This window comes from Urocitellus parryii, chromosome 6, assembly GCF_045843805.1.
Source record: "Urocitellus parryii isolate mUroPar1 chromosome 6, mUroPar1.hap1, whole genome shotgun sequence".
Taxonomy (NCBI): domain Eukaryota; kingdom Metazoa; phylum Chordata; class Mammalia; order Rodentia; family Sciuridae; genus Urocitellus; species Urocitellus parryii.
This window is the reverse complement of record NC_135536.1, coordinates 173732939-173747261: the sequence shown is the minus strand read 5'-3', so window position 1 is coordinate 173747261 and position 14323 is coordinate 173732939.

Genomic DNA, 14323 nt, shown 5'->3' with positions numbered 1-14323 from the left:
TGGGGAGGTAACTTACAGGGAGGACGGCACACAAGGCACAGGACTGGGGGTTGAGAGGGAACTTTATCAAAGCAGACAAACATCTGGAAAATGGGAACGGGTATGCCAATCCCCCCCCCAGTCATAGTTAATTATGGCCCCTTAAGGAAACTATTGTTCCAAGACCCCAAAGTAAGTCATAGTTCTCTCTTGTAACCAGGTCATCAGGACCCTCACAAAGAAAATTGGCTGAGAACTACACAAAATAACAGGATAATAATAAACCATTTATCAATCAAAAAGGGGACAGGTATGAAAAATGAATCAAGAACAAAGGGACTCAAACCCTGAAGAGCCACATGTTTCCAAGATGGTCCATTTAGCTTGAGCTAGCTTTCACCTTTAATATTAAATTCCTGCTTATTACTCTGTGACTTGCTAGAAATCCTTCCTGCAGGTGGGCAAGGACTAATTGCTGTGGACCCCACATTTGCTTCAGCTGCATGCAACCCCTCTACAACAAAGGCATTGAAAGAAACATACAAGGTGGGGCTGGGACTGTGGCTCAGTGGCAGAGCACTTGCCTCATACATATGAGGCACTGGGTTAGAGCCTCAGCACCACATGAAAATAAATAAATAAAATGAAGGTATTGTATCCATCTACAATTTGAAAATACAGCAAACATACAAGTTGAAATCCCTGTTTTAATAGAGAGAGCTGGTCCAGTCTGAAGGGCCAGGGATAACTTCCCATGGAAAATGTTTAAAGTGAGATAGAAAGGATATATAAAGATTTAAATGTGAGAGGTGGTGGGGATTAAGGGATGGCAATAGTTACTAACTTGTTCGCACTACCGTGTCATTGAATGATACAATTCCAGAAGGAACCCCCTCACTTAAGCAATGTAAAACCGAATTTACAAGTCAAAACAGCCAAAACTGTGGCTTACTCCTGCCTTCCTTCCACCTTCCAAATCTCATGCCAATACATGTCATTGCTGAAGCCCTAACTGTGAAGGAGTTTTAGCTTTCTAGCATCTGTAGCACAGGAAAGCGACAGAGTGGAAATGGATGCTGTCTGCCAAGGAACCACACCCAGCACAACCAGTGTGTCTACAGTGCAGAGAAGGGGAGAGAGACAGTGGTAGAAGAAGAGGCTAGAGCCCCCAGGGTGTCTGCTAAACCATTAAGAATTTGGGTCTAGCCAGATATGGTGGCTCAAGCCTGTAATCTCAGTAGCTCAGGAAGCTGAGGCAGGAGGATTTCAAGTTCAAAGTGAGCCTCAACAATTAGGCAAGTCCCCAAGCAACTTGGCAAGATCCTGTCTCAAAATAAAATATAAAAAAGGGCTGGGGATGTGGCTCAGTGGTTAAGCACCCCTGGGTTCAATCCTCAGTACAAAATAAAATAAAAAGAATTTGGGGGCTGGGGATGTGGCTCAAGCGGTGACGCGCTGGCCTGGCATGCGCGGGGCTCTGGGTTCGATCCTCAGCACCACATAAAAATAAAATAAAGATATTGTGTCCACCGAAAACTAAAAAATAAATAAATAAATAAAAAGAATTTGGGTCTAAAGCTGGACCTTTATGCCTGTAATCTCAGCTATTCTGGAGGCTAAGGCAGGAAGATTGCAAATTCAAGACCAGCCTGGACAAGGTAGCAAGACTGTGTCTCAAAATTTAAAAATTAAAGAAGGATGGGATGGCCCGGTAAAGTAGTGCACACCTGTTATCCCAGCCACTCAGGAGGCTGAGGCAGGAGGATTTCAAGTTCAAAACCAGCCTCAGCAAAAGCTAGGCGCTAAGCAACTCAGAGACACCCTGTCTCTAATAAAATATTTTAAAAAGGGCTGAGGATGTGGCTTAGTGGTTAAGCTCCCCTGGGTTCAATCCCGAGTATCAAAAAAAAAAAAAAAGAATATGAGTCTAAGAATGATGAGGAGCCACTGGAGAATTTTTAAGAAAGGGAATCATGTGATTTAGAGTTTTTGTTTTTGGTGTTTTTTTGTTTTTGTTTTGTAGAGTTTTTGGTTGGTTGTTTGGTTTGGTTTGGTTTGGTTTGGTTTCTTTGGTTTGAATTCAGGTTTTTTGCTTTGCTTTGGGGTGTGTGTGTGTGTCTGGACCCCAGGGCAACACACACAACACACACACACACACACACACACACACACACACACACATGCCTGCTCTTCCACTGAGCTCCTCCCCCAGCCTAGGGGTGTGTTTTTAAGATATCCTCTGAGATAGCTTGTGGAGAATGAATGGGTCAAAGGAGAGTCCCAGTGGAAATGGAGTGCACTTTACCAGTAAGAATGGAGCTGGAAGGTGGAGATGGACGGAGAAGCCGCAAGAAAAAGAGATGTTTAAAGATTTATGTCAGTTAGACCTAGAGTTCTATGTGTCATGGACTGAAAAAAAATGTGAAATACCAAGGCTGACCCCAGCTTTTCATCTTGTGCAATTAGATAGTGGGGTCTTTGCCTGAGATGGTAGGCAGAGGAGAAAACCTAGGTTTGGGGTGAAGGTCTTGAGTTTGATTTTGGACTTGAGTTTAAGGTCTCCATAGAGGATGTCTAAGAGGAGGTGTGAAGTAAGCTGCTGGATACATGCAAATCTTAAATTCCCAGAAGATTTCTGGGCTTAAGAAGTAAACAGGAATCGCACAGCAGTGGCTTTTAGACTGTGGCACTCTTGTCCCCCAGTGTTGCAGCCGTCATTCACAGGCATGTGTGTATTGATATCTAAATCTGAAATCAGTTTCTTGGAGCAGTATTTATGCTGCCACGTCACCTAACGGGTCACGGGAGAAAGCTACACCAGCCAGGCTCAACCCTTTTTTTTTAATTCTTTTTTTCGGCGGACACAACATCTTTGTTGGTGTGTGGTGCTGAGGATTGAACCCGGGCCGCACACATGCCAGGCGAGCGCGCTACCGCTTGAGCCACATCCCCAGCCCCAAGGCTCAACCCTTGAGCACCTCTGACACGGGAAGTGGAAAAGGATATGACGACAACATAAGGGACAGCCAGGAAGGGAGAAGGACAACAAGAGAGTGTAGTGACAATACAAACCCGAGAGGACAGTTGCAAGTGGGAGGGGTTGACAACTGTGTGGAGGGTTGTGAAGGTAAAATTGAGTTTGAGAAAGGTAAAGATCCGTACTCAAGAGTGCCCCCTGGACTGAGTCATGGGAGGTTCTCCGTGAGGGCCTTTAAAGGCACAATGACAGCCAGTTGTGGTGGCGCACACCTGTAATCCCTGAGGATTGAGAGGCTGAGGCAAGAGGATCACAAATTCAAAACCAGCCTCAGCAAAAGTGAGGTGCTAAGCAACTCAGTGAGACCCCGTCTCTAAATAAAATACAACATAGGGCTGGGGGTGTGGCTCAGTGGACAAGTGCCCTTGAGTTCAATTCCTGGTACCAAAAAAAAAAAGTAGAGTGATAGGGGAAGGAAGCAATTTAGGAGCACATGAGCTTCCTTATATGTTAGTTTTTGTTACTACAACAAAATGCCTGAGGCTGAAACTATAGAGAAAAGAGGTATATTTATTTCACAAGTTTTGAAGGCTAAAAGTCCAGGATCAGGTGGCCTCAGCTACTCAGCCTCTGGCAAGATCCTCATAACAGATGGCATCATGGTGGAAGTGCATGTGAGAGACAGAGATCACATGGCGAAACAGGAAGCCAAAAAGACTCAGGGAACAGGCTCCTTCATTTTATAACTGTTATCCCAAGGACCAACGGAGGTTGCAGAAGAACTACATTAATCTCTTCCCAGGGCGGTACCCACATGACCTAACTTCTTTCTACTTGGCCCTATCTCTACTACCCGGGGGACCAAGCTTTCAGCACAGGAACCTTTAAGAGAGACTCAAACCATATCCAAACCGTAGCATTCCTAAAATATCACTTTGATCATGTTACTCCTGCGTCATGTTCTCTGGGATTCTTTCTTGCTCTGAGAACTCAGGCCTGGTACCCATTCCCTCCACAGGAGGCTACACTCCTTTCTGGCCTTTTTGTTTTTGGTCCTGGGGATTGAACCCAGGAGCACTTTACCACTGAGCCACATCCCCAGCCTCGCTGAGTTGCTGAGTCTGGCCTCAAACTTGTGATCCCCACCTCAGTATCCCAAGTCATTGGGATTATAGGTCCGCACCACCTCGCCAGGTTCCTTTCCAACCTTTCTCAGGTTCCTTTCTCAGCCAGAGTACCCACCACATCCCTTCAAGTCCTCCAGGTATGGCTGACCAGGAAAACCAGGAAATCAGGTTGGGAATGTGCAGTGGGACAAGACCAAGCTAAGGGCGAGCAGCGATTAGACTAGACCATATTGAGCTGGGACAGGAGTTCAATGGAGGGCACCAAGCATATGCAAAGCACTAGATTCATACAAGACTCTCTGGCTTGTCAGTGTAACTAAGAAGATTTGGGGGAGGATGTGAAAATAAACAGAGATGGTTTATGGAGGAGAATGCAAACTTTGAAGAGTTTTAAAATAAAACAGAAGAACATCTTCAGAAACGAGTTTGGCACTCTTATCAAAATTTAAAATTCACAGGATCTTTAACACAGTAATATCATTTATATGAAATGAATCTATAGTTATACTTGGATGTGTGCACAAAGAAAACATACGATGGCGCTGGGGTAGGGCTTTGTGGTAGAGCACTTGCCTAGCATACTAAGGCCCTGGGTTTGACCTCCAGCACAGGGGGGAAAAGTGTATGTGCTGGAATGTTCACAGCAGTATACTCAGAGAATAAAGATCTAGAAATAGCATTGACTGTCAATAAGGAACTGTTGGATTAGCTATGGCACATAAAAAGTTTTGGGGCTGGGGATATAGAGTGCTTGCCTCACATGCACAAGGCCGTGGGTGGGTTCAATCCCAGCACCACACACACACACACAAAAAAAAAAAAAAAAAAAAAAGGAAAGAAAGAAAAAAAAGAAAAATAAATAAAGTAAGCTACTATTTACATTTTGAAATGATGGAATAAATATATATTCTTACATATAGAATACTCTGGAAAGATATTAATAAAATTGATAATTATGTCTTCTGAGACCTAGATATTTGGAGTTTGAGGTGAAGGGAAAACTCACTTTCCATTGTATCTGTCCTTTTTTCTTTGTTTTTTAAACTCTTTTGTAAGTCCTACCAGAAAAAAAAAAAAAAAACTTAACAATAAAAGCAAACACAAAATCCAAGACTTAGAGAAACTCCCACAATTTTTTTTTCAAGGATGGGAATCCATTTTCTCTATCTTTAAAGAACTTTGATGGAAAAGTTTATGAAACTGTAAGCAGCCAATTCACGGGTCTCCCTGCTTTCAAACTAGGTCTCTTTCAATCCAGGGAAATGGATCCCTAAATGAAACTTGATCACATTACTTGATTGCCTTCAAAACCTTTGTGTCCTCCCTGGGACCCCGGCCTGCTGCCTCCTCTGGGCCTCCTCTCTGGTCAGAACTCACCCCCTCACTCTGGGTGGCTTCCATCTGCTCCAGCCAGTCATTCCTGCAATTGGACCTCCCTCCCCCACACTCATGGTTAACCCTTGCCTGCCCAGGGGCTCAGCTCTAATGCCCGCTTCTAGAGTCTTCTCTAGTCTTCTGGACCAGTACCGCTCCTGCTGTCCCCTGGCTCCCTGGCCCTCCCTCCACCAGCAGTTCTTGCAGGTGTAACGATGTGTGTATTTATACCATGCTTTGACATCTGCCTCTGCCTCTCAACATCGAGCTCATTGAGGGAGAGATCAGGTCTCTTTTCCTCATGCAGCTAGTACTGTGCCTGGCACATAGCAAAAGCCCCATAAGTATTTATTGTTTGAATCATCTAAAGATTACTTGGCTGATAATACAGATCAGCAGGCCAGGCACAGTGGTGCATGCCTGCAGTCTCAGATACTCAGCATACCAAGGCAGGAGGTTCGAAGGTTAGAGGCCAGCCTACGAAACTTAATATGACCTTGTCTCAAAAAAATAAATAAATAAATAAATAAAATAAAAAAGATTGGGAATGTAACTCAGTAGTAGAGAGCCCCTGGGTTCAATCCCCAATATACAGATGAGGTCATGCATCTAGTTTAAGGGCCCTCCGTGTGCCCTTTACACACCCACCATGGACGCTGTAAACTGAAGGGCCTATTTATTCATCTTTAGAAAGCAAATCACTGAATTAGTCTTCCCACCTTTGATAAGGGTGTCCTTCAGCCCAGAGGTCAGGCCCTCAGTTAACCACCTCATCCTCCTCTATTTCTCCTGCTGTCCCCTGGGTATAAAATCACTGAAACTCAACCTTCATGTCCCTGATACTTTGAGGCACAGGAGAGAAGCAACAGTCTCCTGGGTTCTATTTGCGGGAGTATGAAGCCAGGCTTCCACACTCCCTGAGGCAAGAGTGGCCCTGCCCGGAGTCACCCACCATCCCTCCCCACAGGGCGAGGGTTCTGCAGACACAAGAAGAACTGTCCATCCAGAGTCTGTGCCCACCCTGTCTGAGACCCTAACCCCCTTCCAAAAGGCCTTCCTGGCGTCCCTGATTCATCTCACCTGAAGGCAATCTGTTACTCCAGATGGACACCTTATAGCTCTGAGCCTTAGGCCTCATGGCAGCTGTTCACAAGAAATAACTTGGATGTGGCAACAGGGGTGTCCACTCACACATGCTAGCTCCCTCACTGACAGAACAGGAAGCAGCTGGACAAGGGCCAGATGCAGGATAACTCTCCTTGGGCCAACACATTCTGGCACAGAACTCCAGGGTCCTAGAATTCTAATTTGAACCTGCCTTCTAGGATGTTATGAAGGTATATCCATCAAGGAGAAGAATAGAACGTATCTCACTGAACACCTGCTAATCCAGTCATGGGTTAGGGGATTGAAGGGTTCTCTTGAGAGTGGTCTGTCATGAAAGCCAGTTTGGCTCAATCTCTTGCATATCCCCCCGTGAGCCTTTAAGAGAGGTTATACTAATAAAAGTCTTCACCATTTACAGGGGAGAAGAGACCCAACCCTTCACCTCTTAATCTGCAGACTGTGAATTGAATAAATCTTTATTCTTTATAAATTACCCAGTCTGTAGTATTCAGATATAGTAACAGAAAAGGGACCACGTAAGTCTCCAACTATATGCTTGTCCTTAGCATCCCAGTGCCCCTCTCTGGTTCTGTCATTCCTTGGCTCAAACCACATAACCTTTCTGGGCCTCACTCTACTCAGCAAGAATATGGGTCTTGTTAGTGTACAGACAGATGAGGATGGTGGGAAAATGAGGTTAAGAAAATAATTCTATGAAATGGACCCATTGTGTTGACCCCTACATGCTTTCTTGACCAAAAGCAGTTTACCTGCAGCCCTGCCTGGCCTAAGTGGACAGGATATGTCACATTCTTCAGCAAACTACCTGTTATCTGCAAGGAAATGCAGGCAGGAAATAACATTGATAAGAGAAACCCAGGTTACTTTGAAGGGAGAGAAAGTTGTGACCCTTTTCACAGACCAGATTCTGGAAGATAAGGGTAATTCCTCCTAACCATAAAACCTGTAAAAATGATTAAGAGTCCAATTAGAGGGTGGGGTGGTGGCTCAGTGGTAGAGCACTTGCCTAGCATGTGTGAGGCACTGGGTTCGATTCTCAGCACCATATACAAATAAATAAAACAAAGGTCCATCAACAACTAAAAAATATTTTTAAAAAAGAATCCAATTAGATCTGCTTAGTATGGGCCAAAGTGACACAGAGTTGTCATGGCAGTGGGGACTTGAAAGCCTGATGTCATCTTGCTGTCAGTCTAAAGTCAAGAGGTGGACTTGGGCAGGACTCTATGGAAATTTCTCTGGGATCCCCAATAAAATTGGAGCGCAGGAGAGACATGGTGTCTCTCTCCTCTCTGAGAGGACTTATTTTCTCCCTTTAAAGTGTCCCCTTTCATTTTCCTATCCTTTCAATAAAACTCCTGTTACTCTGAGCAACATGTCTGAAATCTTTCTGATTTGTTCACAAGAATCAGGACTTGAAGGGGGGTCTTCATGCTGCCTCAGTTCCTCAGAAGCCCCAGCTCTGTAACGTCTCATCAGGACTAGTGAGAAGATGAAAGAAAACAATTCATGTAAAGGGCCTGGCAGAAGGCCAGGTCTGCTCCCTATAGTAGCTCCCATCATTAGTTTATTATTTATTTTATGTCTTTGGTTATTACCTCCCATGATTTTCTCTATGACATCCAAACAGGTCTAGGCTTTCCACACCACTTCTGCCTCCTAACAACCATGACATCTCTCCCATTTTCTCAGCCTAGACAAATCCTACCCCTTCTTCAATTATAATGGCTACTGTGGATTGCACACTGTTCCGGGCGTTGTATTAAGAAACTTAGTGCATTAGCTCAACGCAGTTCTGACACCAACTCAATGAAGTGGGTACCATTTGTTACTGCCCAAACACAAAGACTTGGGGATCTAGCGAGTGGAAACACTGGGGCTGAGCAGAGCCAGAGGGCTGTTAGGCAGGGAGGAGCCTGATTGCTGTCAGGCCTCCCAAACACCAGGAGAGACTCTAGGGCTGCTGGTCGTCCCCACCGCTTTCCAAGGCACCAGCTACCCCTCCTCCTCCGAGCCCCTACATCCAAGGCTGTCAGACCCCGTTAGCCTTAGGGGTCAACTGGACTTTCAGCCCCAAAGGGCGGGCAACTGGTCTCAGCCCACGTCATGTCGCCCACTTCACCGATCCTCCCACTCTCTCTCCTCTTCCTTCCTTCATTTCTTCTTCACTGTAAGTACTGGACACCTATTCAGGGCCTGGCTTTGTGGTCAACGTGTTACCAGTGGAGAGGTTGGGGGAATGGGGTTACAGGTCCTCATTTTCCTTCGGAGAAAAAGCCCCTTTCCGTTGGGCTGTTTTTTGGTTTTGGGGAGAGCACACAGGCCGGGTTTGAGACCCGCTTTAGAGGTGGCCCTGCTAGGTTGGTTCAGTCCAAAGCAGGCCAAGTCCCCTTAACTCCCAGCCCCCACGCCTCTGCAACCGGCCGTCGAATCCAGGCCGCCCTGCCCCCTCCGGAAGGGGGAGTTGGGGGCGAGCGCCGAAATCTGAGCGCTTCTTTCAAGCCTCGGTTGCCATAGAAACCGGCCGCACAGCCTCGGCGGTCCATTACACCACCCTCCAGCGTCGCAGCCAATAGGCTCCTAGCTCCATCCCGGCGCTCCGGGAAGCTCACCAATCAGCAGGCTTGGCTGAGAGCCCTGCCCTCGGCCCAGGGACACCACCAATGAGCTTCGACCCTGCCCTCCCTCCATCCTCAATGTAGCAAGGAGGCGCGGCGCTCTGCTCGCTCTCCCTCTCCCTCCCTCTCTCCTCCCTTTCTCCTCTCTCTCCCCTTTCTCTCCTCTTTCCTCTCCTCCCTCTCTCCTCTTTATCTCCTCCTCTCCCTCCCTTTTCAAGGAATTCTTCAAATTAGAAGGAACTACCTCTAACGCCTTTGTCAGTTGCAGCCTGTGCATAATCTTTGGTTGGTAGTTTATATAAGAGCAAAATTGTTTCAATTATACAATATATGTATTCTATTAAGGCAGGTTTAGGCAAGGCAATGAGTATGTAGGCAAAGGAATTGTTATAATCTGCTCGATGTGAATTTCTTTCATTATAGATATTTTCTTTAATTTTTTTTCTAGTTGTAGATGAACACAATGTCTTCATTTTTCTTTATTTTTTATGTGGTGCTGAGGATCGAACCCAGGACCTCACGCATGCTAGGCAAGTGCTCTACCACTGAGATGCAGCACCAGCCCTGGTATTTTCATTTAGTTTAAAATGAACGATGAAATTTGTCATCTTTCCTTGTTTATATTTCAGATACAAATTAGAGATCCTTAATTTTTTGACCCTGAGTTCTTAAGACACTAACCTAATTAATTCGTAGCTGATTTGTATTGAACAATCTAACTCCTGGATTCAGAACATATTAAAGCTGTTGAAATTTTTCTTAAACCATGGAAGGAATTTTTTTTTTCCAGTTGCAGTTTTGCTATGTTGCTCAGACTGGCCTTGAACTCACAATCCTCCTGCCTCAATCTTCCTGGGATTTTAGGCATTAAAAAAACCTTCTTGGAAAAAAAAAAAAAAAAAAACTTCTGTTTAAGAAATTCTGTTTTTGAAGTAGGCTGCATTATAGCTTTGTCATTCTGAAGTGTAAATAAAGCAAATATGCTTTTGAAACCTTATTCTATTAAGAAAAAAAGAACAGTTTTAGATTTACAAAAATTGCTAATTACAAAGTTCCCATATACCCCACCCTCCCTCTTTCCCCTATTACCAATATCATGCATTAATATCGTACATTTCCATTAAGAAACCAATAATGATACATTATTAGAATGCATAGTTCACCCTTAATGTCCTAATGTCCTCTTTCTGTTCCAGGATCCATCCAGCATGACATTCACCTCACATTTAGTTGTCTCCTTAACTTCCTCTTGGCCATGGCAATTTCTCATTCAAGTGATCTATCTTTGTGTGTGTATGTGTGTGTGTGTGTGTGTGTGTGATTGAGGATTGAACCCACGGGAGCTGTACTTCTAAGGTACATTCCCAGCCCTTTTTATTTTCAAGACATCCTCCCCCTAAATTGCTGAGGCTGGCTTGGAACTTGTGACCCTCCTGCCGCAGCCTCCCCAGTAGCTGAGATTACAGGTGTGGGAATGCAGGTCTGCTCATATTTACAACTCTAATCCATTATCACATGGGTCATTCTAAGCCTCTTCCCACTTGCATATCAGTGAACTCCCATCCCAACAATGGAAATGGTGAGTCCCATCACCCACCAGCCATTTGATCATTTGTTTATTTCCAGTACATATGCTGAGCAGTGTGGAAATCGTTAATGCATGCCCATGGGAAATTTTATCAAGCACAGCCTTGTTTATACTTTCTTTGGCCTCTGGTGTTGCAGATGCTACTCATTTCTAATGTCACTCAGGTCAGCACCTTCTCCTCCACACCCTTCAGTGATATTGTTTCACACATTTGTAACAGAGTTTAGATTTTGGAGGGGTGCGCTCTGTCACTGAGCTGTAGCCCCAGCCTGTTTTGTCACATTCTGCATTCAATCTTGGAATTCTCCAGATGCATTAAATGATTTTCTAAAAATTTTACATCTTTTAAATGTTAAGATTCATCTCTTTGTGCTGTAAAACTGAATGAATGACTAATGCATACATAGCCACAATTATAATATCTTACAGAAGTTTCACTACCCTAAAAAAAAATCCCCTGTGCTTCACTTATTCAACTCTCTCCCCCAAGAATAACATATCTTTTTTCTATTCTCTATAGTCTTTTTTATTTTTTTTTTTGACAGGGCCTTTTTCCAGTGCACCAGCAATCCTCCTTCCTCAGCCTCTCAAGCTGTCACATAGCTGTGACTATAGGCAGATGCCACTTTACCTTGCTTCTTTTTTTTTTAAGACAGTATTTTTGTTGTTCTTCTTGGTGTAGTTGTCATCCATGCCACCGTGATGTAGGGCCTAAGCTCTCTCATTTTGAAATAAGGAAACTGAGGCAAATGAGTAGAATTAACTCCCTAGAGACTCATAATGTTGAACAAACCAGTGGAAAGTTCACACCTGTGGAAGCCTTGTGCTTCTCTGAGTCTCCAGCTACATCTCGTGTATGGCCACCCAGTATTGGACCAGGGTTTTTAAAATTTTGGAATTTCATAGAAATTTTTTTAATCCTTTCCCCACCCCCCCAAAAAATAATAAAATAAAATAATTTTTTTTTTAAATTGGGAGACAGATAAAAAAGATTATCACCTTTTTATTTTGTCAACCATAGACCAAAAAACCCCTCCATCTTCCATGTAAGTGCTAATAGAAATATAGCATAAGCCACAAGTGGAAGTTAAAAATTTCCAGTAGTGGCTGGGGATGAAACATGGGGGTTCAATGTTTGTTTAGCATGTGCAAAGGCCTGGGTTCAAGCCCCAGTGCAGCAGGAAAAATTAATAAACAAAAATTCCCAGGAGCCCCATTTTAAAAAGTAAAACAAAGAGAAACAAATGAAATTACTTTTCATATATTTTATTTGCTTTATTAATCATTACTTGCTAATGACTACTATTAATTACATATAAGTTCAATAAAAATGATATATATCCAAAATGTATTCTCAACGTGTAATCAATAGAAATATATAAAAAGAACTTTTTTTTTTTGTGGTACCGGGAATTGAACTCAGGGGCACTTAACCACTGAGCCCCATCCCCAGCCCATTTTGTATTTTATTTAGAGACAGGGTCTCACTGAGTTGCTTTGCCCCTCACCATTGCTGAGGGTGGCTTTGAACTCATGATCACCCTGCCTCAGCCTCTGGAGCTGCTGGGATTACAGGCGTGCACCAAGGCTCCTGGTTATCTTACTTTTTTTTAATAATAATATGTGAAAGCCAATGTGTATTCTGCACTACAGCATCATTTCAATTCATACTAGCCACACTTCAAGTGCTCAGTTGCTACCTATGAGGGCTAAGGGTGTAACTCACAGAAAGAGTGCTTCCCTAATGTGCATGAGACCTGGGTTCAAACCCCAGGGCTGCATATAAATAAAATATAGCTACATGGACAGTTCTATACTATCATTTAATAAAAAGAAAGGGTCTTATAACACATTTATTATCATAGCCTCTGAATGTGTTTAAATGAAGAAATTTAGATGAATTTAAGAGAAAGGAGAGAGGGAGAGAGAGAGACCGACTAACCGACCTTGTCTTCATTCTGAATGTCTCTGAGGAAAACACTGGTTCACCTGTTTGAAGATGGGTCCTTCTGGAGTTACACATAGTTGGAGGTGGGGGAGTCTAGCTTACCTGAGTTGGTGTCTTCTTTCCTTCCATGAACAGATATATTTTTTTCTACCAGGGATTGAACCCAGGGATGCTTAACCATTGAGCCACATCCCCAGCCCTTTTTATTTTTATTTATTTATTTTTTAAATATTTTTAGTTGTAGTTGACACAGTACCATTATTTTATTCATTTATTTTTATGTGGTGCTGAGGATCGAACCCAGGGCCTCGCACGTGCTAGGCAAGTGCTCTACTGCTGAGCCACAATCCCAGCCCCCCAGCCCTTTTTATATTTCATGTTGAGACAGAGTCTATACCAGTCTATGCCAAGTTGCTCAGGACCTTGATAAGTTGCTGAGGCTGGCTTTGAACTTGTGATCCTCCTGCCTTAGCCTCTAGAACCGCTGGGATTACACGTGTATACCACCGCACCCAGACACTGAACAGATATTGAGAGCCTACATAGTGCCAAGCTCCACCAGGTGCTGGGAACACAATGGTGAGAGTGGAAACCGGGGGAGTCCTCTGGCCTCACGGCACAACTGAAGTGGTACCTGCAGAAGTCCCTTGATGCTCTGCAGTGGGTACTCGGGGGGGCTGCACAGGCCTTGACAGGGTGCACTGTCTGCAGAGAATTACAGAGAATAATAAAAGTGATTGAAAGTTAGTCTGCTTTTTATTATCACCATGCAACCACAATTCTAAACCATGTGGGTGATAAAATACTCCTCCCCAAAGAAGATCAAGTTGTTGGTCTAGCTTGAGTTTTAATGATATATTTGTAAGCTTTAAATCAGAACACTTTAATTACTTATGCAGTAATAAGCCTTCTACAAGGAAGTTAATTCAAAGCATTCCCAGTTATACAGTCAGCCCTAACACCCAGGGAGCCAGAATCAACTGTCTGCATTCATTTTGAGAGTAAGTCCCCAACAGTTCAGAATTGTTCAGGCCTGTCTCCTGCATAGTTGCAGTCTCATCTCCATTGCCTTTGGTACCACATGTGTCTGTTTAAACAACAGATCCAAAACAATGACAGCACAGTGACTTTTGAAAGAGCAGAACTTGAGTTGCCATTACTGTCATTTCATGTGACCACTTGGAAATTTGCTATTTAAAATTTTAAAACAGTGAAAAGACAAACTGGAAAATGTGGTAACTATGACTTAGTAAGATCATATTATACTATTACTGTTTAGTAAACTTATGCTCTACTATCAAATTGGAATATATTTAACATTGAAATTGGCTCTTATTACTTATTTTGCAGTGCTAGGGACTGAACCCAGAACCCTGAGTTACAACCCCCGCCCAGCTCATTGATTGACTGATTGATTGATTGTGGTACTGGGGATTGAACCCAGGGGCACTCTACCATCCAGCTGCATCTCTAGCCTTTTTTGAAATAGGTTCTCACCAAATTTCCCAGGCTAGCCTCAAACTTGCAATCCTCCTGCCTCAGGCTCCTGAGAAGCTGGGATTACAGGGTTGTGCTACCTGCCTG